The following is a 17,121-nucleotide window of genomic DNA, read 5'->3' as shown; positions in this document are numbered from 1 at the left end:
CGAACCAACACGGTTGCGAATGGTACAACTCAGTTTTATTTCAAACATCTATTTACAGTTGTATACTGTTTACTGAGGTTCGATCATAACACTTGAATCTGTGGACCAACTCCTAATTCTATCTTGTAGTGGCACTCAGCACATGGTGGATGTCTAAGTGGCTTGCTATGAGCTCTGTGCCCTGAGCTGTCTCGTCCTCGAGTGCCCAGGAAGTGTCGTATTCCCTGTTTTGTACTGTGTATGCTCTTGCCTGTGATTGGCTGTCGTGTTGTGTGTGTGTTGATTGGTCCGTTGATCTGTCCATCAGTATGTATGTATGTGCTATGATGTTCACCTGGATATCATGACATCCCTCCTTTTTTACAAGAACATGTGCCTATGTGGTCATAAATAGAGATGTGTACTGAGTGTAGCTAAATGTGTGAGTGTGCAATATCTACAGCATGTACATGGGGCTAAACTATATACAAGGGGCGATGTCGGGTGCGACATAACAACGAGGTTGTACCATGAACAAAGAACAGGGAAATGTAGAACAACAGAACAAATTCCTGTAACGATAAGAACAGAAACATATTAACACAGCGGTAGTATGAGTTCAATGTACAAACAGCTCATAAGTCCAGCCTAGTAGGTGGGTGACAAATTCGGGTTGACCGCCTCAAGGGTGGGTCTGGAATCACCAGCTGAGGAATGGGCCTGGCCACGGGCGACGATGGAAGGGGCATGGTGGCAGGCAGCTCCACAAAGTCGATGTCAGGAACAACAGGAGGGTGCGGTGTCGGTGTAAGTTCCCCTAGCGAGCGTGGAAGTAGGCGAAGAGCCCGGCGATTGCACCTACGAATGGATCCATCAGGCATGCGAACCAGGAACGAGCGGGGAGCCACGCGTCGGAGAACTTCGGCACGTGCTGACCAGCCACCTTCTGGTAGGTGGATGCGGACTTCGTCTCCAGGGGCCAGGGCAGGAAGATCAGTTGCCAGTGTGTCATATGCCCTCTTCTGGCGAACGCGGTGCTGTTGCATTCTGTGTAGTGTCGGAGCATGGTTGGTTGTGGGTACCAGAATGGAAGGCACAGTGGTCCTGAGGGCGCGACCCATTAACAGCTGGGCTGGTGAGAGGCCAGTGGCTAGTGGGGCCGAGCGATAGGCCAGCAGGGCTAGGCAGAAATCCGATCCGGCAGCAACAGCCTTGCAGAGGAGCCGCTTGACGATGTGAACGCCCTTCTCCGCCTTTCCATTGGACTGGGGATGCAGAGGGCTGGACGTCACGTGTGTGAAGCCATACGAGGCAGCAAAGGATGACCATTCCTGGCTGCCGAAACAGGGCCCATTGTCCTACATGACAGTCATCGGAATGCCGTGGCGAGCTAGGTGTCTTTGCAGGCCCTTATGACAGCGGACGATGTCAAATCGTGCAGACGTATGACCTCTGGATAGTTGGAAAAGTAGTTAACGACGACTACATAGTCCCTGCCGAGCGCGTGAAAGAGGTCCACACCCACCTTCGCCCAGGGGGACGTCACCAGCTCATGGGGCAGAAGCGTTTCAGGAGGTTGCGCCGGTTGAAACCTTTGGCAGGTGGGGCAGTTGAGCACCATATTGGCAATGTCATCACTGATGCCCGGCCAGTATACCGCCTCTCAGGCCCTCAGTCTGCACTTCTCGACCCCCAGATGGCCTTCGTGTAGTTGGTCGAGGACCAGCTTGTGCATGCTGTGCGGAATCACAATCCGGTCCAGTTTTAGAAGGACACCATCAATGATGGCCAAGTCGTCTCGGACATTGTAGAACTGCGGTCACTACCCTTTGAGCCACCCTCCCGTCATGTGGCGCATCCCCCGTTGTAGAAGGGGGTCAACCGCAGTCTTTCGGCAAATACGGGCCAGACTGGAGTCGTCAGCTGGCAGATTTGCCGATGTGAAAGCCACCTGCGCCTCGACCTGACAGACGAACCCCTCCGAATCTGGCGGTGTGCTCACTGCTCTAGATAGGGCATCCGCAATGATAAGGTCCTTACCCGGGGTGTAGACCAGTTGGAAGTCATACCTCCCAAGTTTAAGTAGGATGCGCTGGGGGCGAGGGGTCATCTCGTTCAGGTCCTTATTAATGATTCTTACCAGGGGGCGATGGTCAGTCTCAACGGTAAACCAGGGGAGACCATACACGTAATCATGGAACTTGTCTATCCCGGTTAGCAAGCCCAGGCACTCCTTTTCGATCTGCGCGTAGCGCTGTTCTGTGGGGGTCATGGCCCGCGAGGCATAGACGACCGGGGCCCATGATGCAGTGTCATCCCGCTGTAGGAGCACCGCCCCAATGCCGCACTGGCTGGCCTCAGTCGAAATGTTGGTGTCACGCGATGTGTCGAAAAACGCCAATACCGGTGCTGTGGTGAGCTTAAGTTTGAGCTCCTCCCATTCCTGCTGGTGTGTGGGCAGCCACTGGAACTCCGTGGACTTCTTGACGAGGTGGCGCAGAGCCGTCATATGGGAGGCAAGGTTGGGAATGAACTTCGCCAGGAGGTTTACCATGCCTAGGAAGCGTAGCACTGCTTTCTTGTCTGCTGGCTGCGGCATGGCTGTAATGGCGCTCACCTTGTCTGCATCCGGACGGACCCCTGACCGGGAAATGTGGTTCCCCAGGCTCAGTTTGGCCGAAAGAACACTTGGCTCGGTTGAGGCACAGGCCGTTTTCGCGTATGCGCGCAAAGACGCGCTGGAGACGACTGATGTGCTCCTGTGGCGTGGTGGACCAGATGATGACGTCGTCCACGTAGACGCGCACCCCTTCGATGCCTTCCATCATCTGCTCCATGATCCTGTGATAGACCTCGGATGCTGAGATGATGCCAAATGGCATTCTGGTGTAGCAGAACCTGCCGAAAGGGGTGTTGAAGGTGCACAGCGTTCGGCTGGACGGATCCAATTGGATCTACCAAAAACCCTTCGAGGCATCCAGTTTTGTGAAGATTTTAGCCCGAGCCATTTCGCTCGTCATCTCTTCCCGTTTGGGTATGGGGTAGTGTTCCCTCATTATGTTGTTGTTGAGGTCTTTTGGATCAATGCAGATCCGGAGCTCGCCGGAGAGCTTCTTAACACACACCATGGAGCTGACCCATGGCGTGGGCTCCGTGACCCGGGATAGGACCCCTTGGTCCTGGAGATCCTGCAGCTGCTGCTTGAGGCGGTCTTTGAGTGGCGCTGGGACCCTGCGAGGTGCGTGAATGACCGGGTTGGTGTCCGGTTTGAGCCGAATTCTGCAGGTGTAGGGCAGCGTTCCCATGCCCTCGAATGCCTCCTGGTTGTGGGCGAGGAGCGATTGGAGCTGTGCACTGAACTCTGCATCCGGGAAGTCGGATGTGCCTTCTGGAGACACAGTGTGGACTCGTTGCACGAGGTGGAGAGCCTTGCATGCCTGTGCACCTAACAGGGAGTCCTTCGATGATCCGCCTGTCTCGAATGAGAGTGTGGCCGTATGTGTGTTGTGTGTCACCTGGAGCTGGCAGGATCCCTAGCCGGGATAACGTTCCCGTTGTAGTCGACCATCTTGCAACGGGACGGCTGAATCAGTGGTCTGACCTTCATGGCGTAGAAGGCTGACCATGCTGTGAGGTTGGCGGAGGCGCCAGTGTCCAGACGGAACGTTATTGGTGATCGGTTGATCATTAGGGTGGCACACCATTCATCACTCGGATTGACAATGTTGACTTGCATCGGCTGGTGGGTCCTTGCTGGAGACATTCGGTTCCCATCAATGACCGCAACACTGAAGGCGTCCCGGTCGTCTGTGTCATTGGTCTGGATATCGTCTGGGCACAACTCGTAGTAAGGAGGCTGAATGGTCTGCACGTCCCTGCGAGGTTGTCGGAATTGTGGAATATTGGCAGGTTGAGCTGCTTGACAGCAGGCAGCGTAGTGGCCCACCTTGCCACATCGGAAGCATTGTCGGGTTCTTGCGGGACATTGCCGCTTTAAATGTGTGGCTCCACAGTTGCCGCACGTCGTGCCGTCATGGCGTTCGTTGCGCCACCGTGTATGCGCAGTTCGGTCTTGCGTCAAGCGCGCCTGCGCATCACGCTCCTCAGTGTTGCCCTCGTTTTTGGCGCGCACAAGCATAGGAGGCCTCGAAAAGCGCGCGAAATGGCCGCCCTCGTCCGGGCCGTGGGCCAGGAGGAACTCGATCGCCTGGACCCGTTCGGCCTCGTAGGACGCCTGCCTCGCCGATCCGGCCACGTAGGATCCCTGCCGCGCCGATTCGGCAGCCTGAAACTGGGTATAGCAGCTAGTCGCATTTTCGTGCAGGACACAGGCTTCGATTGCGGAGGTTAAGGTGAGGCCTTTTGTTTTTAAGAGCTGCTGACGTAGGGTGCCCGAGGTGACCCCAAAAACGATCTGGTCCCGAATCATGGAATCGGAGGTGGTGTCGTAACCGCAGGACTGCGCGAGGATACGGAGATGCGTAAGGAATGACTGAAAGGGCTCATCCTTACCTTGCAGGCGTGCTGGAAGAGATACCTCTCGAAGCTCTCGTTGACCTCGACGTCGAAGTGTTGGTCGAGATTGAGAAGGACCGTCTTGTATTTGGTCTTGTCTTCACCTTCCGCAAACACCAGGGAGTTGTAGACATGGATGGCGTGTTGACCTGCCGTGGTGAGGAGGATGGCGATCTTTCTGGTGTCCGAGGCGCTCTCCTTTTCATTGGCTTCCAGAAAGAGCTGGAAGCGCTGTTTGAAGAGCTTCCAATTAACGCCGAGCTTTCCAGCAACTTGCAGCGGCTGCGGTGTGTTACGGTGTCCATGGCGCAGGATGGCAGATTCCGGAGGATTTGTAGGCAGGTACCACAGTTACTCCTGGTACTATGAAGGGTTGGGTACTCTGCTACACAGACGAACCAACACGGTTGCGAATGGTACAACTCCGTTTTATTTCAAACATCTATTTACAGAGGTTCGATCATAACACTTGAATCTGTGGACCCACTCCTAATTCTATCTTGTAGTGGCACTCAGTACATGGTGGATGTCTGAGTGGCTTGCTATGAGCTCTGTGCCCTGAGCTGTCTCATCCTCGAGTGCCCAGAAGTGTCGTGTTCCCTGTTTTGTACTGTGTATGCTCTTGCCTGTCGTGTTGTGTGTGTGTTGATTGGTCCGTTGATCTGTCCATCAGTATGTATGTATGTATGTGCTATGATGTTCACCTGGATATCATGACATCAGACAGACGGGCTACATTCCAAAACCTTGCTTCCAACTCATTGCACATCATAACCATGTCATCCAGTCTGACATTTCACTCAATGCAGAGGGAGAACCACCATAAACGCAATGAATCTGGTCATACTCTAGGTCACAGAATTTACAGTGCAGAAGGAGATCATTTGGCCCATCGAGTCTGCACCAGCCCCTGGACAGGGCAGCCTACCTAAGCCCACACCTCCACGCTATCCCCCCACTTCCACCCTATCCCGACCTTACCTTTTTTGGACACTAAAGGCAATTTAGCATGGCCAATCCACCTAACCAGCACATGGTTGGACTGTAGGAGGAAACCGGAGCACCCGGAGGAAACCCACGCAGACACGGGGAGAACGTGCAAACTCCACAGAGACAGTGCCCCAAGCCGGGAATCGAACCTGGGACCGTGGTGCTGTGAAGCCATTATACTAATCACTATGCTACCGTGCTGCCCAGCTAATAGTATGTCTAAGGCATACAGCTAGTTCCTTTGATTACGCTTGAATGCAATGAATGAGTGAAGTGACAGAATTTTAGTGAAGTGAGACATCAAGCCTTTATGTGCAACGTAAAGGACCCCTCCCACCCGGCTTACTCACTCTTCCAACTTTTTCCATTGGGCAGGAGATACAGAAGTCTGAGAACACGCACAGACACAAAAACAGCTTCTTCCCCGCTGTTACCAGACTCCTAAACGACCCTCTGATGGACTGACCTCATTAACACTACATCCCTGTATGCTTCATCCGATGCCAGTGCTTGTGTTGACCGATTATGTATTTTCTTTTATTTCCTTTTCATGTACTTAATGATCTGTTGAGCTGCTCGCAGAAAAATACTTTTCACTGTACCTCGGTACACGTGACAATAAACAAATCCAATCCAACAGTAAAGCAAGTGTTCTTATGTGAGGTATTCATGTTTCAGATCATTCAACCATTCATACAGAAGCAGGAAATTTGCGTTAGAAGTGGAGGCCATCCAGTCCATCATGCCTGGGTCATCTTAAAAAGAGCTATCCAGCCTAATCCCACTTTCCAGCTCTTGGGCTGTAGGTTACAGCAGTGCAAAATGTTACAGACAGGAGTGGGATTAATTTAAATGGCACTGATTTCTCCTCTCAGCACCCATCCATAAACAGAAAGGTGTTTTTCATTTTTGATTGCCCCTTTTAAAAGTGGTGGCATATTTTTCCCAACCCTTAAGTTTTGGAGTAATCCAATCCCCTATTAATAACCCCACAGCAAACACGAGAAGGGTTGGTTCATTGTGCATACAGACAAAACATGGGAAAGGGTTTTGCAATGTTTTTCCCTTTTTGCATTCATAGAATTTACAGTGCAGAAGGAGGCCATTTGGCCCATCGGGTCTGCACCAGCCCTTGAAAGAGCACCCTACTTAAGCCCATGCCTCCACCCCATCTCCGTAACCCAGCAACACCTAACCTTTTGGACACTCAGGGGCTTTTTTGCATGGCCAATCCACCTAACCTGCACAATATAGGAGGGATACGGGAAAGAAAGGGGCTCAAGGCAAAGATCATGATAAAAATAAGAATTATGCATTCACACAAGTCCAAATCCATGTGAAGTCAATGTCCAATTAAGGTTCTTTCAGATAGCTTTGTTTGATACAATTCTTGGTCCTAGAAACTCGGTTGCAGGTTGTGTCCATTGAAGATGGAGCAACGTATTCTTGGATCCTGGAAATTAGCTCACTCTGTATGCAAAATATAGAGGGCGGGATTTTCCGTTGGCTGATGCCGGAATCGTGAAAAGCGATTGGACGGTGTATCGGTTCCAATGGCTGGTTTAGCACACTGGGCTAAATAGCTGGTTTTTAAAGCAGATCAAGGCAGGCCAGCAGCACGGTTCAATTCCCGAACCAGCCTCCCCGAACAGGTGCCGGAATGTGGCGACTAGGGGCTTTTCACAGTAACTTCATTTGACGCCTACTTGTCACAATAAGCGATTTTCATTTCATTTCCAAATCGCAATTCTCCGTCGCTTTGCAGCGGCATCAATGCGTTCTGCATGTACAGTAAACACCTTTGGCCTATCATTAGCGACTCTGACCCAGAATTCCCCAGGGCATCCGCGATTCGCCATCTCCAATGGGCGAATTCCTGATGGCGAGGTTCACTTGTGCTTTTAAAAATCATGAAACCAGTGTTGTGGCTGATGAGGGAGAGAGGGGGTAGGATTCAGAGAGACTCGATCGTGGACTTCCGGGCCAGACCCAGGTAGGGTACTCTTTCAGAGGGTCGGTTCATACTTGATGGACTGAATGTCCTCCTTCTGCACTGTAGGAATTCTATGGTTCTACTCCATGGTTCTAGGAAACCTATGCAGACACAAGGAGAATGTACACACACCACACAGTCACCCAAGGTCCAAATTGAACATGGGTCTCTGGAGGCAGCAGTGCTAACTCAATTTTTAAAATTCATTTTAATGGGATGTGGGCATCGCTGGTTAGGCATTTATTGCCCATCCCCCATTTCCCTTCAGAAGGTGGTGGTGTTTCCTTCTTGAACCGCTGCAGTCCTTGAGGTGTAGGTACACCCACTGTTGTTAGGGAAGGAGTTCCAGAATGTTGCCCCAGCGACCGTGAAGGAACGGCAAAATATTTCCAACTCAGTGTGGTGAATGACTTGGAGGAGAATCTTCACGTGGTGGGGTTCCCAGGTATTTGCGGCTCTTGACCTTCTAGATAGTAGTGGTCATGGATTTGGAAGGTGCTGTCTAAGGAACCTTGAGGAGTTAGAACATAGAACATTACAGCGCAGTACAGGCCCTTCGGCCCTCGATGTTGCGCCGACCTGTGAAACCACTCTAAAGCCCATCTACACTATTCCCTTATCGTCCATATGTCTATCCAATGACCATTTGAATGCCCTTAATGTTGGCGAGTCCACTACTGTTGCAGGCAGGGCATTCCACACCCTTACTACTCTGAGTAAAGAACCTACCTCTGACATCTGTCCTATATCTATCTCCCCTCAATTTAAAGCTATGTCCCCTCGTGCTAGACATCACCATCCGAGGAAAAAGGCTCTCACTGTCCACCCTATCTAATCCTCTGATCATCTTGTATGCCTCAATTAAGTCACCTCTTAACCTTCTTCTCTCTAACGAAAACAGCCTCAAGTCCCTCAGCCTTTCCTCATAAGATCTTCCCTCCATACCAGGCAACATTCTGGTAAATCTCCTCTGCACCCTTTCCAATGCTTCCACATCCTTCCTATCATGCGGCGTCCAGAATTGCACGCAATATTCCAAATGCGGCCGCACCAGAGTTTTGTACAGCTGCAACATGACCTCATGGCTCCAAAACTCAATCCCTCTACCAATAAAAGCTAACACACCGTACGCCTTCTTAACAACCCTCTCAACCTGGGTGGCAACTTTCAGGGATCTATGTACATGGACACCAAGATCTCTCTGCTCATCCACACTGCCAAGAATCTTACCATTAGCCCAGTACTCGGTTTCCTGTTATTCCTTCCAAAATGAATCACCTCACACTTTTCAGCATTAAACTCCATTTGCCACCTCTCAGCCCAGCGCTGCAGCTTATCTATGTCCCTCTGTAACTTGTAACATCCTTCCGCACTGTCCACAACTCCACCGACTTTAGTGTCACCTGCAAATTTACTCACCCATCCTTCTACGCCCTCCTCCAGGTCATTTATAAAAATGACAAACAGCAGGGGCCCGAAAACAGATCCTTGTGGTACACCACTAGTAACTGGACTCCAGTCTGAACACTTCCCATTAATCCCCACCCTTTGTCTTCTTCCAGGTAGCCAATTTGCTAAATCACCCTGAATCCCATGCCTCCGTATTTTCTGCAATAGCCTACCGTGAGGAACCTTATCAAACGCTTTACTGAAATCCATATACACCACATCAACTGCTTTACCCTCATCCACCTGTTTGGTCACCTCTCAAAGAACTCAATAAGGTTTGTGAGGCACGACCTACCCTTCACAAAACCGTGTTGACTATCTCTAATCAAATTATTCCTTTCCAGATGATTATACATCCTATCTCTTATAAACCTTTCCAAGATTTTTCCCACAACAGAAGTAAGGCTCACTGGTCTATAGTTACCAGGGTTGTCTCTACTCCCCTTCTTGAACAAGGGGACAACAATTGCTATCCTCCAGCCTTCTAGCACTATTCCTGTAGACAAAGATGACTTAAAGATCAAAGCCAAAGGCTCAGCAATCTCTTCCCTAGCTTCCCAGAGAATCCTAGAATAAATCCCATCCGGCGCAGGGGACTTATCTATTTTCACACTTTCCAGAATTGCTAACACCTCCTCCTTATGAACCTCACGCCCCTCTAGTCTAGTAGCCTGTATCTCAGTATTCTCCTCGACAACATTGTCCTTTACCTGTGTGAATACGGACGAAAAATATTCATTTAACACCTCTCCTATTTCCTCGGACTCCATGCACAACTTCCCTTGACTGGCCCTACTCTTACCCTCGTCATTCTTTTATTCCTGACATATCTATAGAAAGCTTTAGGGTTATCCTTGATCCTACCTGCCAAAGACTTCTCATGTCCCCTCCTGGCTCCTCTTAGCTCACTCTTTAGGTCCTTCCTAGCTAACTTGTAACTCTCGAGCGCCCTAACTGAACCTTCATGTCTCATCTTTACATAAGCCTCCTTCTTCCTCTTAACAAGTGTTTCGACTGCTTTAGTAAACCATGGTTCCCTCGCTCGACCACATCCTCCCTGCCTGACAGGTACATACTTATCAAGGACACGCAGTAGCTGTTCCTTGAACAAGCTCCATATTTCCATTGTGCCCATCCCCTGCAGTTTTCCTCTCCATCCAATGCATCCCAAGTCTTGCCTCATCGCATCATAATTGCCTTTCCCCCAGATATAACTCTTGCCTTGCGGTATATACCTATCCCTTTCCATCACTAAAGTAAACATAATCAAATTGTGGTCACTATCACCAAAGTGCTCACCTACCTCCAAATCTAACACCTGTCCTGGTTCATTACCCAGTACCAAATCCAATATGGCCTCGCCTCTCGTTGGCCTATCTACATACTGCGTCAGGAAACCCTCCTGCACACATTGGACAAAATCGGACCCATCTAAAGTACTCGAACTATAGAGTTTCTAGTCAATATTTGCAAAGTTAAAGTCCCCGATAACAACTACCTGTTACTTTCGCTCCTATCCAGAATCATCTTTGCAATCCTTTCCTCTACATCCCTGGAATTTTTCGGAGGCCTATAGAAAACCCCTAACAGGGTGACCTCACCTTTCCTGTTTCTAACTTCAGCCCATACTACCTCAGTAGACGAGTCCTCATCAAACGTTCTTTCTGCCACCATAATACTGTCCTTGACTAACAATGCCACCCCTCCCCCTCTTTTACCACTTTCCCTGAGTTTACTGAAATATCTAAACCCCGGTACCTGCAACAACCATTCCTGTCCCTGCTCTATCCATGTCTCCGAGATGGCCACAACATCGAAGACCCAGGTACCAACCCATGCCGCAAGTTCACCCACCTTATTCCGGATGCTCCTGCAGTGTATCTTGTAAATGGCACACACAGCTGCCACTGTTCATCGGTGGTGGAGGGTTTGAATATTTGTGATGGGGGAGCAATCAAGCTGCTTTGTCCTGGATGGTGTTGAGCTTCTTGAGTGTTGTTTGAGCTGAACTCATATAGGCAAGTGGAGAGTATTCCATTACACTCCTGACTTGTGCCTTGTAGATGGTGGACAGGTTTTTTTTTTTGGGGGGGGGGGGGGGGGGGGGGGGCGGGTGTCAGGAGGTGAGTTACTCGCTGCCGGATTCCTAACCTTTGACCTGCCCTGGTAGCCGTATTAATGTGGCTAGTCCAGTTCAGTTTCTGATCGATGGGATCCCCCAGGATGTTGATTGTGGGGGATTCAGCAATGGTAATACCACCAAATGCCACGGGGCGGTGGTTAGATCCTCTCTTGTAGGAGATGGTCATTGCCTGGCACTTGTGTGGCCAAATGTAACTTGCCACACATCATTCCAATCCTGGATATTGTGCAGATCTTAAATGCATCATCTGAGGAGTCACAAATGGTACTCAACATTGTGCAGTTATCTGCAAACATCCCCACTCCTGACCTTATAATGGAAGAGGTCATTGATGAAGCAGCTGAAGATGGTTGGGATCAGGGGTGAGCTGGCAAGGTGGATACAGAACTGGCTAGGCCATAGAAGGCAGAGAGTAGCAATGGAAGGATGCTTTTCTCATTGGAGGGCTGTGACCAGTGGTGTTCCACAGGGATCAGTGCTGGGACCTTTGCTCTTTGTAGTATATATAAATGATTTGGAGGAAAATGTAACTGGTCTGATTAGTAAGTTTGCAGACGACACAAAGGTTGGTGGAATTGCGGATAGCGATGAGGACTGTCAGAGGATACAGCAGGATTTAGATTGTTTGGAGACTTGGGCAGAGAGATGGCAGATGGAGTTTAATCCGGACAAATGTGAGGTAATGTATTTTGGAAGGTCTAATGCAGGTAGGGAATATACAGTGAATGGTAGAACCCTCAAGAGTATTGAAAGTCAAAGAGATCTAGGTGTACAGGTCCACAGGTCATTGAAAGGGGCAACACAGGTGGAGAAGGTAGTCAAGAAGGCATACGGCATGCTTGCCTTCACTGGCCGGGGCATTGAGTATAAGAATTGGCAAGTCATGTTGCAGCTGTATAGAACCTTAGTTAGGCCACACTTGGAGTATAGTGTTCAATTCTGGTCGCCACACTACCAGAAGGATGTGGAGGCTTTAGAGAGGGTGCAGAAGAGATTTACCAGAATGTTGCCTGGTATGGAGGGCATTAGCTATGAGGAGCGGTTGAATAAACTCGGTTTGTTCTCACTGGAACGAAGGAGGTTGAGGGGAGACCTGATAGAGGTATACAAAATTATGAGGGGCATAGACAGAGTGGATAGTCAGAGGCCTTTCCCCAGGGTAGAGGGGTCAATTACTAGGGGGCTTAGGTTTAAGGTGCAAGGGGCAAGGTTTAGAGTAGATGTATGAGGCAAGTGTTTTACACAGAGGGCAGTGGGTGCCTGGAACTCGCTGGCGGAGGAGGTGGAGGAAGCAGGGATGATAGTGACATTTAAGGGGCATCTTGACAAATACATGAATAGGATGGGAATAGAGGGATACGGACCCAGGAAGTGTAGAAGATTGTAGTTTAGTCGGGCAGCATGGTCGGCACGGGCTTGGAGGGCCGAAGGGCCTGTTCCTGTGCTGTACATTTCTTTGTTCTTTGTTCTTTGACACTACCGTGAGGAACTCCTGCAGTGATGTCCTGGAGCTGAAATAATTGACCGCCAACCACCACAACCATCTTCATTTGTGCCAGGTATGACTCCAAGCAGTGGAGAGTTTCCCCCCCCCCCAATTCCTATTGACTCCAGTTTAGCAGGGGTTCCTTGATGCCATACTCGGTTAATGTCAAGGGCACTCACTCTCACCTCATCTCTGGCGTTCATGTTTGAACCATTGAATGTCAAGGTATGCCATATTCATTTATCGGTCTGCCTGATATTAGGAGGTGATTTTAAATTGAATTGCATCTTGGACCCTAGGATAGATGGACCCAGCTGCAAGTCAATGGGTAGATCGGGGATGGCAAAGCAGCTGGGGATATTTATGTATCAGTTGCAGGGGGAGGGGGTGGGACACGTGGGATTTTGACATCCAGGAAAGAGTAGGTATTCCTTCTTCACCCATGTACATCAGGTATACTCTATTGATTTCTTTGTGGTGGGGAAGTCAGTGCTCTTGGGGGGCCGTGGGATTGTAAGACGCAGGGATAGTAATTTCGGACCATGCACCTCATTATGTGGATGTAAGGTTTGAAAGGGGTTGGGCGCAGAGACCAGGGTGGAGGTTTTATTCAGCGCTCCTGGCAGATAAAAAGTTCTACGAGGACTTGTTGTGGCAGCCATAGTGAGTGGTCTCACATTTGGTGGGTCCTGTTCGAGATTGTGTTTGGTTCTTTTCACCTGATACAGGAGGTGTTTGCTGGTGCAAAGTGCATGAACAGGGAGGTAGAAATTCTCCTCTGGTAGGGCCTATTTATGGCTTATTGAACGAGGAGTGTAACGACCAAGGGGTAGCAATCTGGCCGGGAGTACATTCAAAGTACGACAGAGGGAAAGATGGCAGATAGCTCTGGGCGTCGTTGCCTGTCCAGTGGCCTACCGAGCAGTTGGTGGATTTTCTGAATGTCAAGTTCCGACAGCAGAGTACCTGGCTAAGGTGGCGGAACATTTTATCAGGGCCGCTATTGAGAGAGTGCAACAAAGGCTGGAGGCGTAGAGTTCAGCGCTCCAGAGGGCAGAGGAGTCGGTGGTGGATCTTGAGGACTGGTTGGCCTCGTTGGGGGCAGCGATGGTGCTTGTGGCAGAGGGCCAGAAGCAGCTGAGGGAGAAGGTGGAGGACCTGGAGAATCGTTCCAGGAGGCAGAATCTCTGGATTGTGGGGCTGCCTAAAGGAATTGAGAGGGAATGCAGGCCACAAAGTATGCAGTGAATATGAATAAGACATTGGCGGGGGAGGGTTTATTTGACCGTCTCCAGAGATGGATTGAGGAGGAGGTCGAAGGCTGGGGAGCAGCAGAGGGCGATGGTAGTGTGGTTGCATCATTTTCTGCACAAAGAGCAGATTCTGCAGTGGGCGGAGAGGAGTGTACCTGGGAAGGAAACATGGTATTATCCACCAAGACACGGGTGTGGAGTTGGCCAAGTGGCAGGCAGGGTTCAATCGAGTCAAAGTAACCCTTTACAAGAAAGGAGGGAAGTTCGGGGTGTTATATCCTTCTCATCTGTTGGTCACACACCAGAATCAGGAATTCTATTTTGATACAGCGGAGGAAGCGAGTAAATTTGTGAGACCATGGACTAAGGGACTTGAGAGGACATTGAACTTTGGAGATGTCAGTTTGGGGAATGTGGGTGTGTTTGCTGGGCGGATTGTTGTATTTACTGTGATTGGGTGTGGATTGGGTAAGTGTGTTTAACTTTTCTTGGGGAACAGCGGGTGAGGGATGGTAGAGGGGGGAAGGGGGGTATGCAGCTACCTCGTGTGGGGGCCACTATGCTAGTAGGTAGGCAAGTTAACGGGAGTAAAGGAGGGCCGATCTGTGAAGGGAGGGGGGGAGATGCTGACCTGGGTAGAGTTGGTGTGGCCCAGTTGGTTAAGGAGAGATGGCAGCAGACATCTTGGGGAGGCCCCAAGGTTGAGCAAGATGTGGACCTGGAGGAGCTGGTTAAAGAGTTGATCAATAAGAGGGTGGCCTTTTAGGTGGGGAGTATAAGACACCCCTGGTAGATTTTTCGAAAAAAAAGCATTTTATTCTAAATTTTCAACATTTTAACAATTTATAACAGTAACAAAACCCACCACCCACCCAAACCTCCAGTCCCTCCCTGCTCCCTCAACAGGGAACAGTAACCAACTCTCCAAAATGCAAAATGAACAAACTGCAACTTTTGTGGAACTCACCCCCCCCCCCCCCAAAATCAAATTTCATCTTCCCCAGGGCTAAAAGCCCCAGCCGGTTCCACCCCCATGCCGAGGCACAGGGTGGAGAAGCTGACCTCCATCTCTACAAGATTCACCTACGAGCAATCAGAGGCAAAGTCTAAGAAATCTGCCCCCGTCTGCAGTTCCAGCCGGTCCGATACCCCAAATATGGCTTCCAGGGGACCGGTCTCCACATCAACATGCAAACTCCGAGATGGTGCTGGAAACCATCCTTCAAAACCTTTCCAGTTTTGGGCAGGACCAAAACAGATGTACATGGTTCACAGGATCCCTCTCAACTCTCAGAGACATCCTCCAGCCCTTCAAACAGCTAGCTGGCTCACCCTTGAGTTTGTCAAGTGTGCCCTGTACACCACCTTCAGCTGGATCAACCCCAGCCTCGCTCACAAAGTCAATACATTCATCTTCCATCACACCTCACACCACAATCCCTCCTCGAGCGCCACCCCCAGCTCATCCTCCCATTTAGCCTTAATCCCCTCCATGGACATTTTATCCACAAAGTCCTCCCATAAATCGGCAAGATAGTCCCCCTCTCCAACCGCCCCTTCCCCCTCCACCGCTGACAGCACTCCCTCCAGCAACATAGAGGTAGGCACTATCGGGAAGATTCGAAAGACTATCCTTGCAAAGTTCTGCACCTGCTCGTACGGGAAACTCCCCACGCGCCAACCCAAACTTCTCATTCAGCTCTTCCAGAAAACCGCCCTCCCAGAAACAGATCCTTCATCTTCTTAATGCCCTTCTCCTCTTATCCCTGGAACCTTACATCCATCCTCCCCGGCGCAAACCCATGATTTCCCCTGATCAGCATGTGCCCCAACCCAGTCCCCAACCTAAAATGCTGCCAAAACTGCCTCCACATCTTCAGCGTGGCCACCACCAGTGAACTCACCGAATGCTTCCCTGGAGCCATCGGGAGTGGTGGCATTGCCAGCGCCCGCAACCTGACCTCCTGCATGAACCCACAAAGCCCCCACCTCCCTATTCCATCCCTTCTCTGTATTTGCCACCCAATAATAGTACATCATTTTTGGGAGGCCCAACACACCCAACTGCCATCCCGTTACCCTGGCCACCTTTCCCGCCCAGACAAATGAAGAGGTCAGCCTATCCACCCCCTTGAAAAATCCCTTCGGCAAAAAGACTGGCAGGGACTGAAACAAAAAGAAGAATCACGGTAAAATATTCATTTTCACTGCCTGTACCCGGCCCGCCAACTACTGCGAAGATTATCTCACCTCAACAAATCAGCCTTCACCCTCCCCACCAAGCTCAAGAAATTCCTGACCAATCCTGGGCCACCAGCATCTCCGATACCTAAAGTGAGATGCTGCCTGACAGAATGGCAGCCTCATCCCCCCCATTCCAGCTCCCGCCTCAGGAGAGGAAACCACAAAGTACTCAATTTTCCCTAAATTCAGCTTTTACCCAGAGAACGTCCCAAATCTTTGAAGCAAGCTCATTACGACCCCCACCAAGGAGCCCAGCTCCACATATTCCTCAATTACCTTCCCTACCTTATCACAGAAAATCAGGTCTGCCAACAAACCTACATCCATCCTCCACCCCAGCTTCTGGGCCGCCGATTTCTCCAGTACCACATCCATCCAATGCAGAGCATGATGCAAGATCACAATTCCTGAATACTGTACCCTCTTAACGCCAGCATACGGCGCCTTCCCCACCACGGAAAAGTCAATCCTAGAGAACACCTTGTGCACCGGGGGAAAAAAACGACTACTCCCGGTCCCTCGGGTATAAACATATCCATGGTCAACCCCTCCATCTCCTCATGAGACTGACCAATGCCTTTACTCCCCCCGACGGGGTCAGCAAATGAGGCTGGGATTTGTCCACCCTCGGCTCCAGCATTTGTGTTCCAATTCCCCACCAAAATCAGCTCATGGGTGTTCAAATTCGGAATAGCAACCAACGTTCTCTTCACAAAACCCATATTATCCCAATTGGCGGTATATACGCTTACCAGCATCACCAGCCTCCTCTCCAATGCATATGTCACTATCACATACCTGCCCCCCTGATGCACCATCTTCTCTATCTGGAACCTCCATTTTGCCCACGAAGATCGCCATCCCCCAAGCCCTATTATCAAATCCTGAATGAAACACCTGGCTCAGCCGACCCTTCACAAACCTCATCTGGTCCTTCACCCTCAGATGGGTATCTTGCAACTGACCACATCGGATTTTAAATATTTCAAATGCACAAAAATTCAAGCTCTCTTCATCTGTCCCCCTAACCCCATCAAATTCCGCGTCACCATTCTGACCGGGGGTTTCT

General features: G+C 50.2%; 1 long non-coding RNA gene across 1 annotated transcript in view; it reads right to left on the bottom strand.

Moving 5' to 3' along the window:
• LOC140425727 (uncharacterized) overlaps positions 1 to 17,121 on the bottom strand; it is a 65,392-nt gene that overhangs the window by 47,113 nt on the left and 1,158 nt on the right. The window lies entirely within an intron of this gene.

This window comes from Scyliorhinus torazame, chromosome 6 (genome assembly GCF_047496885.1).
Source record: "Scyliorhinus torazame isolate Kashiwa2021f chromosome 6, sScyTor2.1, whole genome shotgun sequence".
Classification (NCBI taxonomy): Eukaryota; Metazoa; Chordata; class Chondrichthyes; order Carcharhiniformes; family Scyliorhinidae; genus Scyliorhinus; species Scyliorhinus torazame.
The sequence above is the reverse complement of the archived record's forward strand: the minus strand, read 5'-3'. Positions and strand labels throughout refer to the sequence as shown.